The sequence below is a fragment of the Cheilinus undulatus genome, linkage group 14 (genome assembly GCF_018320785.1).
Source record: "Cheilinus undulatus linkage group 14, ASM1832078v1, whole genome shotgun sequence".
In the NCBI taxonomy this organism is placed as follows: domain Eukaryota; kingdom Metazoa; phylum Chordata; class Actinopteri; order Labriformes; family Labridae; genus Cheilinus; species Cheilinus undulatus.
Window position 1 is genome coordinate 32869692 of NC_054878.1, and position 21730 is coordinate 32891421.

A 21730-nucleotide genomic window follows, 5' to 3' on the forward strand; every position below is an offset into this window, starting at 1 on the left:
AGTCTGACATCCCTGCTCTAAAGTAATTATTTAGGAAGAAAAGTTACATTAAATCTGGTTTCATTTGCTAACAATGCTTGAATCTCTCTTGGATAAATTAATGTTTTTGGACACCACTGCAAACAGAGGTGTTAACTTTTGGCTTACATGCATTTCATTTCACTGCCAGAGGAGGTATTGATGAGCGGTGGAGCGTTTTATTCAGTCACTGCAGCCGCTCAGTGAGTCAGAGTGGATGCTCTGGAGGTGGCTCTGTTTCTGAGGTATGTTTGTTCCATCAGACGCTGATTTATGACATCGGCTGGATGCTCTTTCCCTAAATGAGCTCTGAATCATCGGCATGAGAGACGACTTCCTCCTGAGACTAGCAAAATATTATTACATGGTAGAAAACCTTTAATTTGATAGCTGGCCAAAATGTTTCCAGCCGCCCCCGTCATTTCAGGCCAATTCACTGGAATAACCGGTATCAGGTCTTTTATTTATGGCCTCTTATTCCAAATACTGTTGGGATTTTCTCTCCCTAAACAGGATTAGAAGAGAGTGTGTGTGAAGACGGAAAAAGATGCATTGGAGAGTTTGTTTGATATATTGGATGTGAAACTGAAAAATCGGCAGAGTATTCGAGTGAAATCCATCAGAAAATATCCCCTCAGTGTGTAAATCACGTGTTTTTCTGAAATGTTGGCACTGACGACACTTCTGCAGCTGCATACGCACCAAACATGTTCGCCATCGCTGAAAGCTGAGCTCCCTCATACAGAAGCTGTCGCCACATCTCCAAAAAAGCCACATTATTGAGTGCTTTTTTAACATGGTCGCAGTTTCCAAGCGTCTTGGCCTCGCTTTCAAAACCCAGGTCCCTGCCAACATTTGGGAGTGGAAGAAGAAGAAAAAAAGACATCTCAAGTTAAATTTAAAGATGTGTTTCTCTTGGAAGCTAAGCAGCGCTGCCATAAACCAAGGGAGACATTTTCATGCTCCACATTTTTCATGGTTTCTCTTCGAGTTTCCTCCCTTCCTTTCTCACTCCACCTTGGCTCCAGAGTTACCTACTGCTGCACCGGCTGCTGACCACAGCCAGCGGGACACTGCGGGGTGGCCTCAACAGAAGCCCCCCCACCACTGAAAAGCTTTAAAAAGTCCAGCTTGTCCTTGGATGGCTCTCACGGTGGAGAATCCCTCTGAGAATTTGCCCTATTTAAGCTTTCTTTCAGCACCTTTCTCATATAAAACACACCCACAGTAATCAGTAATCAGTTATAATCCAAGCATCCTCTGACCCACCGCCCTGTATTTTTCATGTGGCCATGAAGGGACTGTTTTATTGCAGGCTGCAGACGCTTGTCCTGAGCCAGTCCTGTGTGGTATATGCTATAATTTGTGAAGGGTGCAGAGGTTTGGTATTAATTAGGCCTGTGAAATGGCAGCAGTCCGACCGCCTGCCTGTTTCCATAGAGGCTGAATTCATTGAGTGATGTCCACGCTGGGAGGGGGATTATGGGCTGTGCTTGGGCTGCCTGCTGAGACACAAACACAAAAGAGTGGATGTAAAAAAAAAAAAAAAGCTCTTTTTATTATTTCACATGACCTGTCATCAGCAGCAAATTTTCACCAGGCTCTCTGAGACCAGAGCTCAACTGCCTGTGGCTTTCAGAATAACCCTATGTTTGAGTACAGAGCACCAGATCGAGCTGGCGTTCAGTGTGTGCAAATGAAAAAGTCGCTCGAATGTTTCAACCTCAATGCTGGCTTTCAGGAGCGTGAAAGGATTATTTCTACCAATGATGTTAATATCATATTACAGGGTTAGACTTCATGGTTTATGTACAACTTTCAAAGCAGCAACACTTCAAGCTTGGTTACACTGTAAAAGTTTGACCTGGACATCGACTCATTGTTTCAAAGTGGTTTCAGTCACAAATCTGACAAATTTACACCGACAGTTTCAGAGTAACTGACCTTTCACCAATGTTTGCCACGTTTTAACAGTTTTTCACCATTTTTAACCCATTTTGCTTTTCTTAACCCATTTTTGCCACTCTGTAAACACTTCTCACAGTTTTTTTTCTGCCAGTTTTGCCACTTTAACCCGTTTATCAATTCATAACGCAAAACATGGCGACTCTAGGCATGTCAGTACACGACTTTTGTCATTTTTTAAAAGAAAACAACTCACTGCTGTTCTTTGTTCTTCTTTTAACAAAGAAATGTCATCAAGTTCTGATAAAACTGGCACTTTAGCAGCATCCACAGTAATGTCTTCAGCCATACTTGCTCCGGCATCTTGTTTCTGCTTGCTTACATCAGGATTCCACTGCGCCCGAAAGTACTGCCCCTCAACACTGATTGGTCCTGTCACTTTCTAACTGGGCCCAAATGGTTCAGACGGGAGCTTTGCAAGATGGATTTGCCACTGAGAACGGAAATAAGCGATCTATCTGCATTGCAAGGTTACCCATTTTTGCCACTTTGAGCCTTTGATACCCATTTTTTAAACCCCTTTTCACTACATTTGCCACCCAATTTTGTGTCTTTTTGTTGCCAGTTTTGCCCATTTTTGCCTTTGATACTACTTTGAACCTTTGTTATTTAACTTGTTTTTCCCAGTGTTGCCTCTTTTAACCCATTATTGCCCAATGTCGACACCTTTTGACAAATGTTGCTATTTTAATTTATAGTTTTTTCATCATTTTTAACCCATCTTTATCCCTTATGCCAGTTTAAACCCTTTATTTCTCCACGATATCAATGCATGTGTGTAAGCAATTAGCATTGGTGTTAGCATCCTGGCTTTTTGTCTTCTTTTTCTGCCACTTTACATTATTTTTGTTAGGTTTTTGTCTTTGTTATCCACCGTTGCCACTTTGAATCTTTGTTATTTAACTTGTTTTCCCAGCTGTTGCCTATTTTCAACCCCTTTTGCCCTTTTTTGTCCATTGTTTTGGAGCTAAAAATGTGTAAATTATTATTGTGACCCATTTTGGCCTATTTTAACTTTTTTTTTTTTTTTTTACATTTTCACCACTTTAGTGTCCCATATTTTTCTTTTTCTGCCACTTTTTTTTTTTTACCTCTTTGTACCTTTGTCATCCACTGTTGTCACTTTGAACCTTTATTACTATTTTTTGCCCATTACAAAGTTAAAACACATCATTACTCAACAGTGGTTTCTGCTATTGCAAAACAAATGTTCAATTCTAAGCGGGCTAATAATTTTTGACCCTTGTAGTTTTTGTGCAATAATTTTGTTTCTGTGTTCAAAGCTGTGTTAAGAATTCCTTGTTCTGTTTAACAGAACTTGGGAAATACTTTAAAAAGTGTATATTTTCATGGGGGAGGGGCTTATAATTTTGTCCTCATCTGTAGGCAGCTCATGGTAAGTCTACCTTGGATTGTATGGTGTTGTAGCTGATGGGGACAGTATGAAGGGGTGAGAGGAGACGTCTAATCCCTCCCATTGCTGTCCATGACATTCAAAAGAATTATTTGAAACTCCAAGGTAGATGCTCCTTAGCTGAAACTTAGGGTTTAGTCACTCTTGTTAGAAAATCCAGGAGTATGCAAGACTACGGATGGTACGAGACTCTTGATGTCCTGTGTCATCACAAATAAGCCTTTTAACAGTAAGACAGAACCCGGCACATGATGCAGCTCAGTTCACCTGCATGGCCTCAGCGAAGATACATTTTAACCCTGCTGAGTATAGTTTGAGGTTTCCTCATTTCCCCTTTTTGCAGCTTATCGTGGTTCACAGATGCCTTTTTATGGAGAACAGGTCAAACGAAACAGCACTCAGTGAACAACAAGCTGAGCTTCACGTCTGCTTATCATGATGTCGAAGGACTGACAAGGCTTTTTAGCATTTTATTTAGTAAATGACAAGTCACAAGATGCTATCACTTAAGGGAAAATTGATCACTAAGGTTTCTAAAGACCAAGAGCAAAACATCAGCCTTTAAAAGTCAAGTTCTCTGTGAAGTGATGATAAAAACTCTGAGTTTAAACATCAAGAATTAAGGATGAAATGTGAGAAAAAGGAGCATACAGACAGGGTTGTTTTTGTTAAGATGGTCCTTTGGTGTTTGTGATTTTATAATCCTGAAGCAGACCACCCCAATGACCAATCACAAGCATGTCACATGGCTCATTTATCTAAAAGTACCCCTTATTATCTGACTGTGTTGTTGCATTAGACCTGGTCACACTCCATGATGCATCTACATGCAAGTGTGTGTCTCATTGCTGCAGAGGACACACACTTTGGACTGATACTGACGGATCACCGTGGAATTCTTCTTCACGACTCGCCTCGTTACAGGGAGGAGAGGGCAAGAGCAGGAAAATAAATAAGACGTCACTTGGGTTTATCTTGTTCTTGTTCCAAAATAAACAGAGCGACAGCGGTGAGAGAGCTGCAGAGGCTTTGGGGTTTTTATACAGCTCCTTTGATCGAAACTGTTTGGACCTGAGAATGTGCCACACGCCTGTCGCCACAGCAACATGAGAGCAGACACACATACAAGTGAGAGTGTACAGGTGATTTATAGAAAGTGCGGCTCAGTTTCACATCCTTCCCACTTCCTCCTAACTGATTTGTCAGACAGATTCAGATGCGGGTGAGGGATCATAATTATGGTCCTTCTTTGCATAAATGTGGTCGCAGTAAAGCGATGTCTTGAGTGTGATTTACTCTTCTTTAAAAAGGGTCACATAGTGCAAGCTAGCATGCAATCACACTGTGACTTTCTTGTGTGTGTGTAATGTTTGCACATATTTAAGTGCATGAATAAGAGCGTGAGTGCGAGCCCTGTAACCCATATGTGCAAAGGGTGAGAGTTCAGTTCCTGCAGGGTTTGTTTAGGAATATATGACACTGCACAGCTGGCCTAATCATCTGTGCATATCTGACTATAAAACTTTACTGAGCGTCACCACAGCCAGCTGCCTTTATCAGCAAAGATGGAGTTATTCCCACTCCGGCCTTAACCCCAACCCCCGGATCTGCTACTCCTATCCCAGCGGCCCTCATCAGGACCGGCCATGCAGGCTCTGTTTAGAGGAGCTTTCAGATGCAAGATTGAAAACCATGCGCAGAGAGTTAGTTTATACAGAGTTTGAAAGAACTGATTTCTGCCCACTTTTGCCTCTTTTTTATCAATTTCTGTCATTCCACACCAATTTTGCCACATTTTCACCAGTTTTCATCGCTTTTTCCTCAACATTTTTCCACTTTAAACATATTTTTGCCACTTTAAACCCATTTCTGTCACTTTTTAATCAAATTTCATCATCTTTTCTGGCCATTTCTTCCACTTTTGAACCCTTTCCATCACTTTTTATGCCCATTTTTGCAACTTCCAAACCAATTCTTGCCACTTTCTGCCCATTGTTGCCTCTGTTTACCCATTATTGCCATTATTAATCCCTGTTCACCACTTTTAACATCAACTTTAACCACATTTCACCAAATGTTATGCCCAATTTTGCCAGTTTTACCAATTTCTGCCACTTTCTGCTGTATTTTCTGCCTCAACTAACCAAATTTTGCCCTTTTAAACACATTTCTCCAACATTTTACTCCATTCACAACCTTTTCTGCAAATTTCTGCTAATTCTAAGCCAATATCGCCACTGTAACTCCCTTGTATGCGCATTTTTGCCACTTTAACCCATTTGGCTACTTTTTTGTCTATTTTTCTGCCACTTTTATCTCATATTTGCCACTTTTAATCAATTTCTGATACTTTTAAAACTCCATTTCACCACATTTTCTGCAATTTTTGCCATTTTAACCCATTTTCATTCTGGCCCTAAGGGAAGGGATTAACATTTTTAAGATGCTTATATACTTCAGCACAAATGAATCGAAAACGATACTTGTTGCTTTGATAAAAGTGGTTATTTTTCAGGTCCAAAAAATAAAACATGGTTATCACAGCTTAACTTTACAATGGGCCATGTTTTGCTGACTTCATAAGCACCCAGTTTGGCTGGGCCCCAGAAAGCTGTTCTCTTTGTCCCCGCTTATGGACGGCCTTGTCTGCACATGGCTATTCTTGAATGAGCATGGCTGTGTTCAACCACCCTCAGGTACAGTGGGGGCGGGGGGGCAGGAAAAGAGAGCCCTTGGAGGCTTCTATAATATGGACCATCCTTAATTTACGCAATGCTACCCACTTTATGTCACAAAATCTAAATATTCACCATTACTCACTAGAGCTAAACTTTTACATTTTGTTCATGTACATAATGGGCATGCCCATTGCACCTAACTCGTGGTCTAGAAATGTTGAAGTGTCAGCCATCCCAGGACTTGCACCAATGTCAGGATGCCAAAAAAGGAAGGACAAGAAAATCTAGGCTGAGAAAGTGGTTCCCAATGTTTTCTGACCCAGGCAGACCTAAATGCAAATTAGTCACAGAAATGAGAAAACCCACGGTTTTGACTTTCTTCCAACAACTCTGAAGTGGCAGCCTGACATGCTTCTGGTCACAATAAAAACATTGCAGGTCTATTCAATGTGACTACTGTGCAGCGAACATGGCCATCCCAGTTGAAAAACGATACATCATTTAGACCTTCCCTTACTCTAGTAAGTCATCTAGATACAGCCCAGGTTAGCTATTTCTGTTGGCAGGCCTGATTCTGTTTGGGGTTGCAGGGGTGGGGGCTAGAGCCAATCACTGCTGTAACTGTGTGAGAGGCTTGGTACACCCTGACTGGCTGCCAGTCAATTACTGGACTGACACACAGAGACAAACAGCCAGGCACACTCACACCGACGGGTAATTTAGGGACGTCAGTTGAATGTGCAGGATGTAGAAATATGCACTGAAAAGCCTTCATAAGTTTTTAAATGAGTAAGCCTGTTGCATGAGTTCTTCCTCTTAGCGCAAACTCTATTAGAATTAACAAACTATAAACAAATAAAATATGGATTTCATTTGTTTATAATTTGTTGTTTTTCTCTCTAAGGCCAGTTTTGCCTGTTCATTTTGACTAAAGTCCATTTGGATTAATTCATCATGTTGGTGATGGAGGGTGTTAAAGAAAAGCGTTGGAGTATGATGTTGGTTTTTCAAGATCTCTACAGATTACAAGTAGTTCATAAGACTGTTAACCAATATTTGGAACTAACGTGCATTTATTATGACACAAAAAATGTACTTCATGTGATGAAAATAAAACTGCATGAACAAAACATAAAGCAAAATTAACAATTTAGCTCTGGCATGAGAAAATGACAGAACAACACAAGAGCAGCAGGAAAACTGTGTCAGTGACACTCAGGCCTCAGTGTTGACTGGCTAGTGGTTGTTTGACATCTTAGCCAATCAGATAGTGTTGTGGGCGGGACATTAGGTGATCAGTGACCAGCAAAACAAAATAGAGATACAGATAACTGGAAAATGACTAATCTGAACCCTGATAACTGGCCAGGCCAGATGATTGGTTACTTTCTGCAACATACTTTAACATTTTAGAAGTATTTTTTATTTTCAGGTGTATGGTTTTCAAGACAGCAGTTGTTTTAAAATCTCATCTCATTTTGCTGATATATATTTTTTCTTTGCTGTCATTGCAACACACAAAGGCAAGATTTATTTTGGTTTTTTTTTGCACATATGATTTTTACTTTCCTTTTTAATATTAGAGCCCTTGTCAAGCAGTGCAACAGAATTTCATTGTATATCAGACATAAACAGTCTTTTTTGTTCTCTTCTCTTCATACATAACTCCCCAACTCTGCCTTTCCCCCATCGTCCTCGTTCCCTCACTGCTGTCCTCCGACACACAGTTGACCTCAGACTCACTACATCCATCAGGTGATCATTACAAGTTGGAGGTCACGACCTGCACACTCCAATCACCGCTCTTCTGCCTCTTCCTGCAGAAACCCCACGTCGTACACAAACTCCTCTCTTCCCCTCACATTGCGGAGAAAAAAACTCATGTGCTCCATAATGTTTCCCCCGGCACCAGCTCAGGGATTGAGATATAAAGCGATGCTGTCTGACTGCAGGAAACAGTCGCAGGAAATGGAGATGCACTGCGTCACTTTGAGTGCCACTTCAGGTTATTTATTTGGACGGATTTTTCTCTTTTTTCCCGGGAATCCCCCTCCCTCAATCACTCTAGGAATCCCAAAGTGGATGTCTGGGAGCTGGAGGAACGAGCCTGCAGTGTCATGTAGCTTGTTGAGGCTACAGGGAGATATCAGTTCCCTTCCCCTCGCTCCCTTTGCCACCTCCTCCTCTTCCAAACAAAAACTCATGTGGGGAATCCAATTAGTTAATCTCACTTCTGACACACTTCCACTTGTTTGTAAAACAGACATGCAATTCCTCAACAGATCCTCTCATAACAAGCTGTCGAAGCAGAGAGAGGGGGAGAGAAAGTCTATTGATTATGAAGTTTAAACGGACAGCGGGACATCTGGCTTCCATTACGGCTCTTGATGGGATGCAGGGCTCCTCGGCAGCCGGCAGCAGAGGCCACACGACGTACAGGCACATGCTAACGCCGCTTGTAATTACTGCATAAGGGATCTGGGGGAATAGTGTATGTCATCTAAAGCTGAAACAGGTTTAATGCAGATTTTCCATTATTCAAAGAGCTGGACTGTTCAATTTATCCCAACCTGTCCAACTAGTGCATGACTTCATTTGGCCATTTTGAGACATGACTGTGATGTGGTAGGATTAAAACATTTTTATAAGTGATCCATCTGTACTTTATTTACAGATAAAGAGACATGACAATGACAAATGCTCTTCGTAATCTCTGATAAAACTAAATTATATTTACTATCAAAAAGTACAATTGAAACTAGTACATATGAAAGGGTTCTGGCTGCAGACTGCAGATCTAAGACACCCCTTTCGCAGACCACTACTGTGAGACACTGCCTCTGTTAGGGCGGAAAGGATGTAATTCGCCAGTACAACATATTAGAAGTTTTTTTAATGAATTCAACTTTATTCATAAACAGTGTCTGATAGTTAGGTTTATAAAAATAACAAATATTGCAAACATTACAAAATAAGCAACATTTCATAAATAAAACTGTTTTAGTACTAATTATCCAGACGTTGGCTCACCTAAGCTGTGTTAGCTTTGGCTAAAGCTAACACAGTTACAGCGGGCAACTATTTGCATGACAACTTCTAAAACAGGTCTAGCTTTAGCATACGTAATATAGTCGAAAGTAACTTAAGTAGCTTGGTTTGTGTCAGTTTCAGCTACGTTATTATGAAGCTACATTACTGACATTGCTACTGTAGCTTTGTGAGATTCATTTTTAGCTCCATTAGCTATGAAGCAACATAGCTTATGTAACTAATGTAGCTTTGTTAGCTTTAGATTTAGCTACATGGCTTTCATAGCTAACATGGCACCTTTAGCTTAATATTAAGCTCCATTAGCTATGAAGCAACATAGCTTATGTAACTAATGTAGCTTTGTCAGCTTTAGATTTAGCTACATTAGTTACATAGCTAATATAGCAAAACTAGCCTTGTTAGCTTGATATTTAGCTAAGTTAGCTACATAAGCTATGTATACTACATATTTAAAGTTGCTTTTTTTCATTTGGATGTAGCGCCATTGTCTATCTAGGTACGTTAGCTACATAGCTTTCATAGCCAATGTTAGCTTCAGCCTTAGCTATATAGACAACATCAGTGTTTTCATGGAGGACAAGCTGTTTCCTGTAAGTAGAAAATATACTTGGCTTAACTGAATGTTTTATAATCAGGTTCTGCAGGTCAGGGTTTTGACTTTCAACTTGTGGGATCCTAACCCTTACCTCAACTCTTACCTTAACCCTAATAGAAGTAAAATCTTATGTCATTTTGAAAGATTTAGCTTGTATTTCCAACCCTTACCTCAACTCTTACCCTAACCCTAATAGAAGTAAAATGTTATGTCATTTTGAAAGTTTTAGCTTGTATTTCCATCGGCCTCGCTCACAATCCCTGTTCCATCCCAAAGGTTCTTGATGGGGTTGAGGTCAGGGCTTTGTGTGGGCCAGTCAAGTTCTTCTACACCAAACTCATCAAACCATGTCTTTGTAGTCCTTGCTTTGTGCACTGGAGTGCAGACCTGTTGGAATAAAAAAGTGTCTTCCCCAAACTGCTGCCACAAAGTTGGAAGCATAGCATTGTCTAAAATGTCTTTGGTGCGCTGAAGCATGAAGATTACCTCTTCACTGGAGATAAGAGGCCTAGCCATAACTCTGAAAAAACAGCCCCATACTATTATCCCCTCTCCACCAAACTTTGCAGTTGGTACAACACAGTCAGGGAGGTAACGTTCTCCCCAGAACCGCCAAAGTCAGGCTCAGCCATCTGACTGCCAAACAGAGATGCATGATTTGTCACTCCACAAAACAGGTTTCCACAGTCCAGTGTCCAGTGCTGGTGTGCTTTACACCACACCATCTGACGCTTGGCATTGGACTTTGTGAGGCTGCATGCAGCTGCTCAGCCATGGAAACACATTGCATGAAGCTCCCACTGCACAGTTTTTGTGTTTATATGAACGTTGTTGAAAATTTGGAACTCTTTGGCTGTGAAATCAGCAGAGTGCTGGCAACTTTTATGCACCATGCGTCTTTGCAGTCGTTGAGCCCGCTCTGTGATTTCTGCTTCTTGGTCTTCTGAGTTGCTGTTGTTTCTAAACGCTTCCACTTTCTAATAATACCACTTGCAGCTGACTGTAGAACATCCAGCAGGGATGAAATGTCACAATCCGCCTTATTGTAAAGGTGGCATCTCTCACAGTACAGTGCTTGAAATCCCTGAGCTCTTCAGAACGACCCATTCTGTTTCACAAATGTTCATTCCAAGAAAGACAGGAAAGGCAGAGGAAATTTTGTAATCAGTTCTTAAGCATAGAAAATGTCTTATTTTTAACAGACTTGCATATTTTTACACATCAAATTTTCATGGTGATTGACTCCTCAGGGGAAGTAGTGCACTCGCTATATCTGGTCTCATTGCGTTGCTCATGTGGTTGAGCAGAGCAGCATATTTGTAGACTGGGGACAGACTTCTCTGCTGCGTCGTAACCACTATTGTGTCTTTGACCAAAGTCACTGTGTTGTCTCTAACCAACAATGCTCATTAAGTTTCTCACGCTGCTGTCAGTCCTCATCTTACAACACAGCTGGTCCATCTCCAGCAGACATCTACAACCACACAGCTAGACTGACATTGTTCCTCTGACTATAAATGTTAAACAAAGACAACCGAAATGACATTTAAGACACAAGTTTTTTTTTTTCTCTCAGACCAGTTGGACCATAACTGATGCAATTACTTTCAGGAAACTTCCACAGTTGAGTAATGGTTAAGAGTCTCTCTAAAATATCACTTATCACCGAGGCAAGATGGAGACTTAACTAGTCTAAATATCAACAATGAGTGATCGAAGGCCCTTTGCTGAGTCTGAGCTTTGTGTATTTTATTTGAGCAGGAGCAGAAGAGGAAAATAAACGTCTTTATTTATTCTTTTAGGACTAAGATGTGAGCTGAACAGTCGTGTTGTGTCATCTCTGCAGGACAAGATGGAAAGCTGTTGTGACTTTATGTGCTTGTTTGGGGTTGCGGGGGAGTGTTGATGAGGTGGGAGCAGGTCATGTTGTGGTAGTGAGTTAACACTAACAGCAGTAAATCACCTTTGAAGTTAAACTAATCAGACCGAGCACACACACAGACATAGATTATGTCTATGTGTGTGTTTTTAGGAGATAAGTTTGTTTAAGTGTTTGCGCAATAGAAGAGGCTTTGAACTAAAATATAAGCCCTTATTTTTTTGTTTTTACTATCTCGTGATAATAAGCCTTAACCTGGTTGAATTGAGGAATCTTCAATAAAAAGGTATCTCCTAAGGTATATTTGCACAGAGGGCCACATTACAGGCTCTCTGTCTCTCTATCATGCTACTCTATCATGATCTTTGCAGTCATAGCTGTGCACTTTGATAAAGAAAGACGCAACGATGGAACAGCCTGCCATTGGTTGTCAGCCTGTCACAAAGCACTGTGCAATACAATGAGGTGGTTAGCATTCAAAGCTAGTAGCATAACTAATCAAAAATGGATTACAAATTGAACAAAAATGACCTTCAATATCTGATTTACTGACGTGGATTTAACAGTTGAATACCCTAGAGCAGGGGTTCTCAAACTTTTCGGAGCTAGGGACCCCTTACAGGGCAGAAAATTTTCCAAGGACCCCCACATAACCCTCACACTGATTAAACATATGTTAACTGCCATTTATATCCCTAGATGCTGTGTTTGAAACTCTTCAACCTAAATACAAGCTCATGTCCAATTTAGTGTGGCTTCTACTTGTTGCCATCCTTTGAGCAGCCAAATGAGAAGCCCTCTGTGCTTTTTCGGAGGTTGTGGTCAGGTAAAAGTGGTCGGACACAGAACATACTTTGGACTTCCGTTGCTGATCTCAATAAAACCAAACTAGAGATAGCTGTCATCATATTTTTTAAGATTTAGCTAGTTTGGGCCAGGCATCACTTGATGAAGTGGACACACTTAAATATTTTCTCATGTTGCTAGCTGGACTGGCACACCCGATGTGTCCTGAGCAAGGTGACTGATGCATCTCAAGTGACAGATTTATGTGATATGTCACAAGCATATCTGAGTTTTTATTGGCTCAAAGCGAACTTATGTGGGAGTCATTGGTTTAGTTTGGTTGTTTTATGGCTCTGTGGTCTGTATTTATTTGATTTTGAATGACATGACATTACTTTAATAATTTACTTTAAATTCTTTCACGGACCTCCAAGTCCAAAATATGTGTGTCCAACCACTTTTACCTGACCACAACCTTAGAAAAAGAACAGAGGGCTTCTTATTTGGCTGCTCAAAGGATGGCAAAAAGTAAGAAGCCACACCTCATCAGACAAGAACTTGTATTTAGGTTAAAGAGTTTCAAACACAGCATCTAGGAATATAAATGGTAGTTAACGCATGTTTAATCAGTGTGAGGAAAATTTTCTGCCCTGTAAGGGGTCCCTAGCTCCAAAAAGATTGATAACCCCTGCTGTACAGTATGGTCTAGAGCTGGGCAAGTAATCAAAAAAAAAAAAAAAAAAAAAAAATCAAAACCAACATTTCGAGCCTCTAACCAACATAAACCTGTAATTCTCTTTCTACTAATGTACCCCCCCCAAAACTCAAACACAGAGCTGACTGTGCAATGTGAGGAGCAAAGTTATTTTCCATTTTTTTTACAACAGTAAAAAAATAATTTCTTTTGTTAGTAAGAAATACAAGTTGAATATTTTCTATTTTTCTTGGAAAATTTGACTTTTTACAAAAAAAAAATTTTCAGCTGATTTGTGTGTTGATTTAAATTGTTTCAGTAAATAACCATAAATTGATAATCCGTGCCTGTTCCTTTCAATTATTTGTTTTAAAATTATACAAGTATTTTCAGGACAAACAGAGTAGGAGGTTGGGGGTGGAATAATCATTAATTAATCGTTATAGAGGTAAAAAGTTCAATTTTGATTTTTGCCATAACTGCCCAGCCCTAGTATGGTCCACTGTCCCCTATGTGTAAATTAATTTTATACCAAATTTAAAAGATTGTATTTCCTGTTTTATTTGGCCTATTGACATCAAATAAAAATGGAAAGACAGCTACAAAAAAATCAATTTTCCACACTAAGTGATTGCAATGCAAAATGTGGCTTTGTTTTCATGCTATCATGTGAGAAAAGTAGGAAATGATGATATCACGCTGACATGATCGTGGACCCCTAAGGGTTAATGAAATCAGTAAAGCCCATAAAGTAAGAAAAAGTAAGTACATAGCAAAAGTAATGTAAGACAGTGAAGTGGTCAAGGCTATTAATTAAAGTTAGCAAATAAAGGTAAAGTAAGAAATGGTCCATTAACAGAAGTTAACAGAGAAAGTAATGTCAGCAAAGTATGCAGTGAAATAAAGGTGGTCCATAAAATAAGCTGGTAAAGATGGTTAGTACAGTTAGCAAAGTAAATAAGTAAAGTCAGAAAGTATGTCCAGTGTTTAAGATATTCTTTTAATGCCTATTTCTTCATCTTAAATTGTCTGTCCTATAAACCCAAGAGACCAATATACCAGCTGAGGGACATCGTCATCCCCGTAAGTGCATGCAGCTGCCACTGTCATACAGTGACAGTGCTGGAAGATCTCTGTTAGCACTATAAATATCATTTAACCCTACAGATGAAGCTTCCATGTATACTTGACAGTATTTGACTGCACTGAGCTACTCCAGCATGTACTAACCTGATAGTTTTACAACAATATGTCATCTTATCTATCAGTTCTCCCATAAATAAACGTCTTCCACAGAAAGTTCATGCACATAACTGTGTGCGCTCTGAGACAGACATGACAGACACTAAAGCTAAACCAAAGGGCAATAATTTACTAATGCACTCCTGAGCCATGCTCCCTGGGCCTGTCTGCAGCTCCTGATGGATGCTGACGGCTGCAGAGATGGACTGCTGCTGATAGGGAGTGACCAGAGAGGAGCCTGATTAAAAGTGGTGGAGCACGGCGGAGGGTGATAACCCCAATCCAGCGGTGATGAATCCACTCTGGACAGGCTGCTGTCTCATTAGGGTCTAACCTCAGCCAGGCACTGCGTGTCCAAATAAACTTTGAAACAATCCTTGCTTTTATCAGCAGGATTACGCTTGTTTTCCTTTCCACAGGCTTTCCTTGTGTGGGCTCGTAGAAAGCGTCCTCCCTCTCTGTCGGCCTCTGTAAACTGAAGGTGTGATTCACCAGCCCTGACTTCACTGTGTTTACACAATCCTGGGTCTATCTGCTTGAATTAATGAGCCCAGCAGCACCATTAGACAACTATTTGCCTGACTAATCTGGAGCCAATGTGAAATAGTGAGAAAAAGTTGGAATAATCTGCCCTTTATTTGCAATAACATAAACAGAGGGGTTGTTTTAAAGGATGATAACATTAAATATTAGGCCTAGGGAGGGGGGGCAGTGAGAGGTAGTTTACATTCTCACTGGAGTAGTCTTGATAACAGGCCAGGGGGAATATGAGCCTCTTTAAATGTGTGCATTAGTGTAATTTATTAGGGTTCCATTGCAGCCCTGCTGTTCCTCCAGCTTCTTTTTCCCAAACAAAAGACAGGCCAAGCACAGCTCCAGGATGGATTGGGGGGGATAATTCACAGTTGATAATCGCATAAAACAACGCCATATTTGCTGCCTAATAAGCACAAAACGTTCCATTGGCCTCCTCCCTTCGATCAGGATTAGGCGACTCCTCCGAGCAGACCTGCATGATTTACGCCCGCTGATTTGGAAATACTTTGGTTTTGGAGTGGGTACGAAGGGAGACAGGGGAGGGTGGGGGCGAGGCCATAGATTTCATAATTCTTTGTGTATGTCTGGAAGTCGTCCACGCGTTCCAATTTTTGTAACCAATTTACGTCCAAACGGAATGACCCTGGGAATTAATGAGGTTTCTGGCTGTGAGTTCCAGCGCTGCAGGGTCAAGTAAATCATGCTTTAGGGCTCCATTCCTCCCCACTTTGCTCCCTCGCTCTCCTCGACTCCACATCCTGCGATAACGGAAAGACAGGGGGCCTGAGAAATACCACCTCATCGACACTTGTGTCCATCCAGTCGAACATATTTTAGAGCACAAGCGCCAACCAGCTGTAAAGCCGGCTTTTAGTGGAGACTGGAAGCTGATGAATGGGAGCAGGGCAAGAACAGCAGGACCAGAGGTCACTTTCTTCATTTCACATTTCTCTGCAGATTGTTGATGTTATGCACATTTCTCTCTCTAGAGGTGACTTTTTTCTATCCAGGCCTGTGTTTTATTGGGGCATTATAAAGAGTTTATACATGATTTAGCTGCACTATTTCCCTTTGAATGAATCTGTGTTGGAACACGTCCACATGAGGGAAAAGCTGACATCACTAGACATAATACCGTGAAACCTAATAGAGTAACACCTCAGTAACGAGGCCTGCAAATCAATCAACTCTTTTAATGCAGAAAAATAATTTGTCTTTTCATTTCATAGCTGTTAAAATGCAATAATTTTCACACATGTGTTTAGTGTTTCATATTTAAGAGGAAAAAGGGTGACAACATTGTCAAACAAGCATGTAACAAGAGCTGAGTTCACCACTCATGGAACATTGTGGAAGGGGAGACTGCCAAGTATTACTAGACTGGGGTTTTTATCCAACTTTAACCAATAATGTCACATTTATCTTGTGAATTAACTCCCTGAGAAGAAAAATCTGTAAAAAGATTTCTGTTTCCAAGTGTAGTTTTCTGAAAGTGAAACTATTTTATCCACAAGATGGATGTTTTTGTCTGGCTGCAGCACAGAGACTGATTGTTGAAAAGGTGTAAGGGGTAAAATGATATGAAATAAATCTTCCCAGTTGCATCCAAAGATAATAGTTTTTCCCTTTTGCGAAATATTTTGCAGGTAAATGCAGCCTGTTGGTGTCACCTGATTCTTGTGAATCCAGCGATGAAGCAAAATAACATTAAATTCTGACCTCAAGGTTGTAAATCGGTTAGTCTCCAGGATGGCTGCTGTTTCACACAGAAGTGAAAAGTTTACAAAATTAAAGTTTTAATTCAATCTAAAATATAAAGTATACTTAAACCAAAGTTAAATACAAAAATCCAAAACAGAAACATTAAAGCCTCTGCAGAAGAACACATTAACCTGTGTACATGGAATGCTTCTTGTTGCCATGGAAACACTGGATAGACAGAATAGACTGCCATGCAAGGAAGCATGAACTGCTACTGAAAGCTGCCTTTCTGCTGTGTCTCAGTCATGCTTTGTTCTGCTTACTTGTGATGGACCACAATTATTCTCTGCTATCAGCTGCAAGTTCAACAGGCAGCAATTATTATTAGAAAATTTTTACACAAACTGAGTACGATCCCTACTTTAAAAAATAAAGTTTTTTTGTCCCTACAGTTTAACTAATTCACTGGGTTTGGAGGTGATAAATATCAAAATACTCAGTCCTGCAGACATTCTAGCATTATCTGTTCAGATTAAGGGAGTCTTGTTCTCAGCTAAGAGGCAAGCTGAGCCCCTTTAACATATTAAAAAAAATCCTTTTTTTGTCATTGACATGTGTTTAACTGAAACAGTGATATAGTACTAAACCAATAAACCCTTGTTCATGCTAGCCACAGTAGCTAGCTCCAGTTTAAGTGCCAGTTTCCTTTCCTCTTTCATTTTTATTTCTTTTTGATACGGCTGGAGGTTGATGAGATGGACATGAACAAATGAAACACAGGTAAGATCAGAGTTTATTGTGCTTAAACAGACCATACATGAGTGTTGTGTGACACTGCATGTCTAGGCTTTAGACAGAGGCTTTTTTAATTCTTGCCTGCTGCAGTTTCTCTGCAAGTTTTTAAAACTTTCATTAAAAAAAAGCCTGAATATTTCCCTACTTTTGGGACAAAAAGGTAGCTTAAAATTGAAGGATGTACATATTTTCACACTTTGAAAACACGGTCTTTTTGTAGCATTTCTCTCTGCAGAAATGACTACTTGGCTCGTCATCTGTGAAGAACCTAGTGCCCAAGCTCACCCCTGTAATGCAGAGTCCACCCCCCACCCACAGTAATGTTGTGGCCCCACTAGACATACCCAGGTCGAGAGGCCAGATGTGATGCCCAGGTCCATCCACCTCAACCTCTCACTTCTTGTTTTAAATTGAGGAGTCTGTTTATTCAAAACTACACCATAAGTTTTATTTAGTAAACATTTTGGTTTAATGAATTTAGTGAGTAGTGGCCACTTTTATCAGCTTTTCCCTATCATTATCTGAAATTAATCCATAGAACCAAAGGAGAGGTTATGTATTGGGGTTTTTATTATTAAGAGTCATCAGTTTAAAACAGGACATAAGCAACAGTAGTGGGGGGAAAAGGCATTGAGTCTCTACTTGTCATCTTTTGTTATAATTTAAATGAGAGCCCCCTGGTGGTCAAAGTTTCGAATGTGTGTTTAAGCATATGCTACAAATGTATGCAGCAAACACTTAATTGTACTTACAGCTGATATTACCTGTGAATACAGGCAGTTTTTGCCAAATAATGCCAAATAATATTTTTTACATTCTTAATGCACACCAGACTGGAGCAGATGCTGATATAAGCACATCTTTATGACAAATAAAGAATCGGTTAAGAATTTTGGAACTGGCTTGACGTGAAAGTCTCTGACCCCCAAAATAAAATCAAAATTGAACAAAATTGATAGGACGTGTGATACTAAAGGGCTATTTATTTTGAACTTCAGGAGTCATTATTATGTATAGGATGAGTTCCTCTCTGAAAATTACTTTATGTTTAAAACCAGAACCTTTCAAACTGTTTCCATGTATCACTGATATGATATCATATGAATGGACTCCCTTCTAAGTCATTTCACAACCTTAGCTTATCCTCACATTCCTTCCTGGCTGATTCTTTACCTTGTTTATAACATTATCCTCCCTGTAACAGTTCACTCAATGTATGAATTAGACCAGGGTGACGACTCTGAATAAATCTGTCCTGTCTGCGATTAATGCTGTTACATACTTCAGGTTTTGTTAAAACAAACGGAGCAGTGATGTCAGGAGTCCATGTTGGAGCAGCTGAGGAGAAACAGTCTCTGCACTCTTGGCTGACAGCTCCAGACGAGCACCTTGATGGCTGTAATTACTGTCATGTCCCAAAAGAGATGAGAGATACCAGAGGCCCAAATAAAACCTAAAATGGTTTTGATATGATGGATTTCTCCAAGTTTGTTTAAAAATTCCCCAAGCTATCTGTCTGGAGTCTTGAGGAGATGATGACTTGAGCACTAGAGTCGTTCCATTCACCGGCTCAGCACACAAAAAGCTTTATAGTGTTTAAATGAATACATTTCAAGGCATGCTTTAAGCTACAATAGCTGCTGTTTGCTCAAAGTGTAAGTATGCAGACTGGTTTCAGTAAATGTCTGCTGTGTGTGTGTTTACATTCTACCAAATGCACTCAGATGACACTGAATCTAAACACATTCACACAGAGACGCTGCACGCCTCAGCTTTACTGGCACATTCCAAATAGGTCCATCTTTATGAGTCCAGCTGCCTGCAAGCTGAAGTTTAACACTGCTGAGCATCTAAACATAAGCAGTCACTCACTAAGTCAACAAAGATTTGAGTTATGATCAGTTTTTAAAGAAGGAATTTTTATTGTCTGAGTAAGTGAGCTGTGATAAACCCACAGGCCTGCTGATACAAGTTTAAGTTCTGCACTGAAAAGAGTTTGATGACATGAATTTACTTCAACCTTCAAAATTAAATGAACTCAATGCAGAAAAACGATCCATATGTGTTTTCTGTAATATACCATTAGAGAGGAAACACGAGATAAGATACTTTATGGTTTAGTATGGCGATATATTACTTTGTGTTACAATACATTATGTTACATTATGTTATGTTACGTTATGTTAGGCTCTCAGTTCAGTTCCCTTCACTTGGTTAGATATGATAGGGTATGGTTAGATATGATGTGACATGATACAATACAATAAAATATGATACAATATGGTTATGGCTATAATATGACACCATACAACGGTCATCATTCACACAAGGGCCAGCTTCTTCTTGACAGATGCCATGGGGGTCGGACATTGACAAACAAACAAAAAACAAACAAAAAAATTAAATTATATATATATATATATATATATATATATATATATATATATATATATATATATATATATATATGTCTAATTGACATTAAAATATTATTCATTTCCTTCCAAAAATAATGGAACTTCGTTCCCCAAACTGTGAGACCAGTCTCTATCACCTATACTGTAGCCAGCCACAAGGGGGGGACTGAGATATTTTAGCTGAACCCCCCTTGATGCCAAACCAAGTTTGATGGTAATATGCTGTGTTGCGATTGGCCGAAAACACAGCCAGGACATTGATGTTCTGTGTAGATTCTCAGAAAAGGAATTGGCACTCTCAAAGAGCCACACTGGTCCAAAAAAACACAGCTTTAACCAAGATAAAAATAAGTATGCTTTGACCATGCCAAATTACGGAAATAAAATACCTGTGGTTTTTTTTTTTTTTTTTTTTTTGGATAAGTGGCTGGGTTGAAAGTTTTATTTGAACTTAAAGAAAAAAAAGTTAAACAATAGCATGCCATACTTTTCCTTCTCAAATTTTCTGAATTTAATAATTCTCTGGGGGCCGGATGGGATGCCATGGGGGGCCTGAAGTGGCCCCTGGGCCTCCAGTTGTTGAATACTGCCATACAATATGATACGATACATTACAATATGACACAATGCAATAGGGTATGACATGATGATATTATAGGGTATGATACAATATGAAGTGATACGATATGATATTTTAACATATGGTACGACATGATATGACACGATTTAACATGGTCCAATACAGTACCATATGGTACTATGTGGTATGATATGATATGATACAATACAATATGATACAGTACGATACAAAATATCACAATACAGTACAATATGATATGATACAATGCAGTACAATATGATATGATACAATAGGGTATGGTTTAATACGATGCGCTACTATAGGATACAATACCATACCATATGACATGATATGATGCAGGGATAGGGCTTGAGTTCTGAAGGTTTCAGGTAATTTTTAACACTCTTAAAACAACAGTTTCTATTACTTTCACCACTTGGTTGTCTTACTGCCAGGCAGGGGCTTTAACCCTCCTGAAAGGTGTCTGCTAGCTGCATTAACTGACAAAGAAGAAAAAAAAACAGTATACAAGGGACACAAGTGAGGTGCTAATGTAACTAATTTTGCAATTCTATGCAACAATCTTTTTTTACTGAACATTATTAAGCAAATAGTGAAAGAATCAATTTGCATGTTACTGTCAAGTCAACAGATTGTTTTTAAAGTTGAGTGACTGTGACAGAAATGCTAGCCGCTAGCCTGTTAATGGAGATTGTGATTATGTGTTAGCATAAAGCTAATCACCAGTTTGGATATACGTTTCATAATGCACATCAAACATTGTGATAACTTGTTCAATATGATTGTCTTCAACTAACATTACAGCCCTAGAACAGTGACTTACAGCTGACAGAGATCCTCATAATATTGTTAGGTAATGTGAACTAGCTACTGTTAACTAATGAGTGCTCAGATACACTTTTTTAAAAGATTAATTTTAGTTTTTTTTCCCCCTTTTTTTAGAGAGAGAGAACCATGGACAGAATCAGGGATGAGAGAATGGGGAATGACATGCAGTGAAAGAGCCACAGGCTTGACTTGAACCCGGGCCACCCATATACTGTACATGGGCAGACCTAACCACTAGGCCATCTGTGTTCCACATGAACTTTAACAAAAGTTTTTGCTCTTCACTTCCTAAACAGCATTATTAATGATGCAATAAACATCACTAAAATGTCCATATTTTTGTAGACTTTTGTTCTGATGGTGATGTAGGATGAATGGTTCTTGACTACAACAGATATACAGTTAGCTATATATACATCACTGAAGCAAAATTCTAGCTCAGATTTTTCTCATTTCTAGTGACATAAATAGTGTACCAGGTGCTTTATCAAGGCCCAAAAAATCAAAAGCTTACAAACTCAAATTTGAT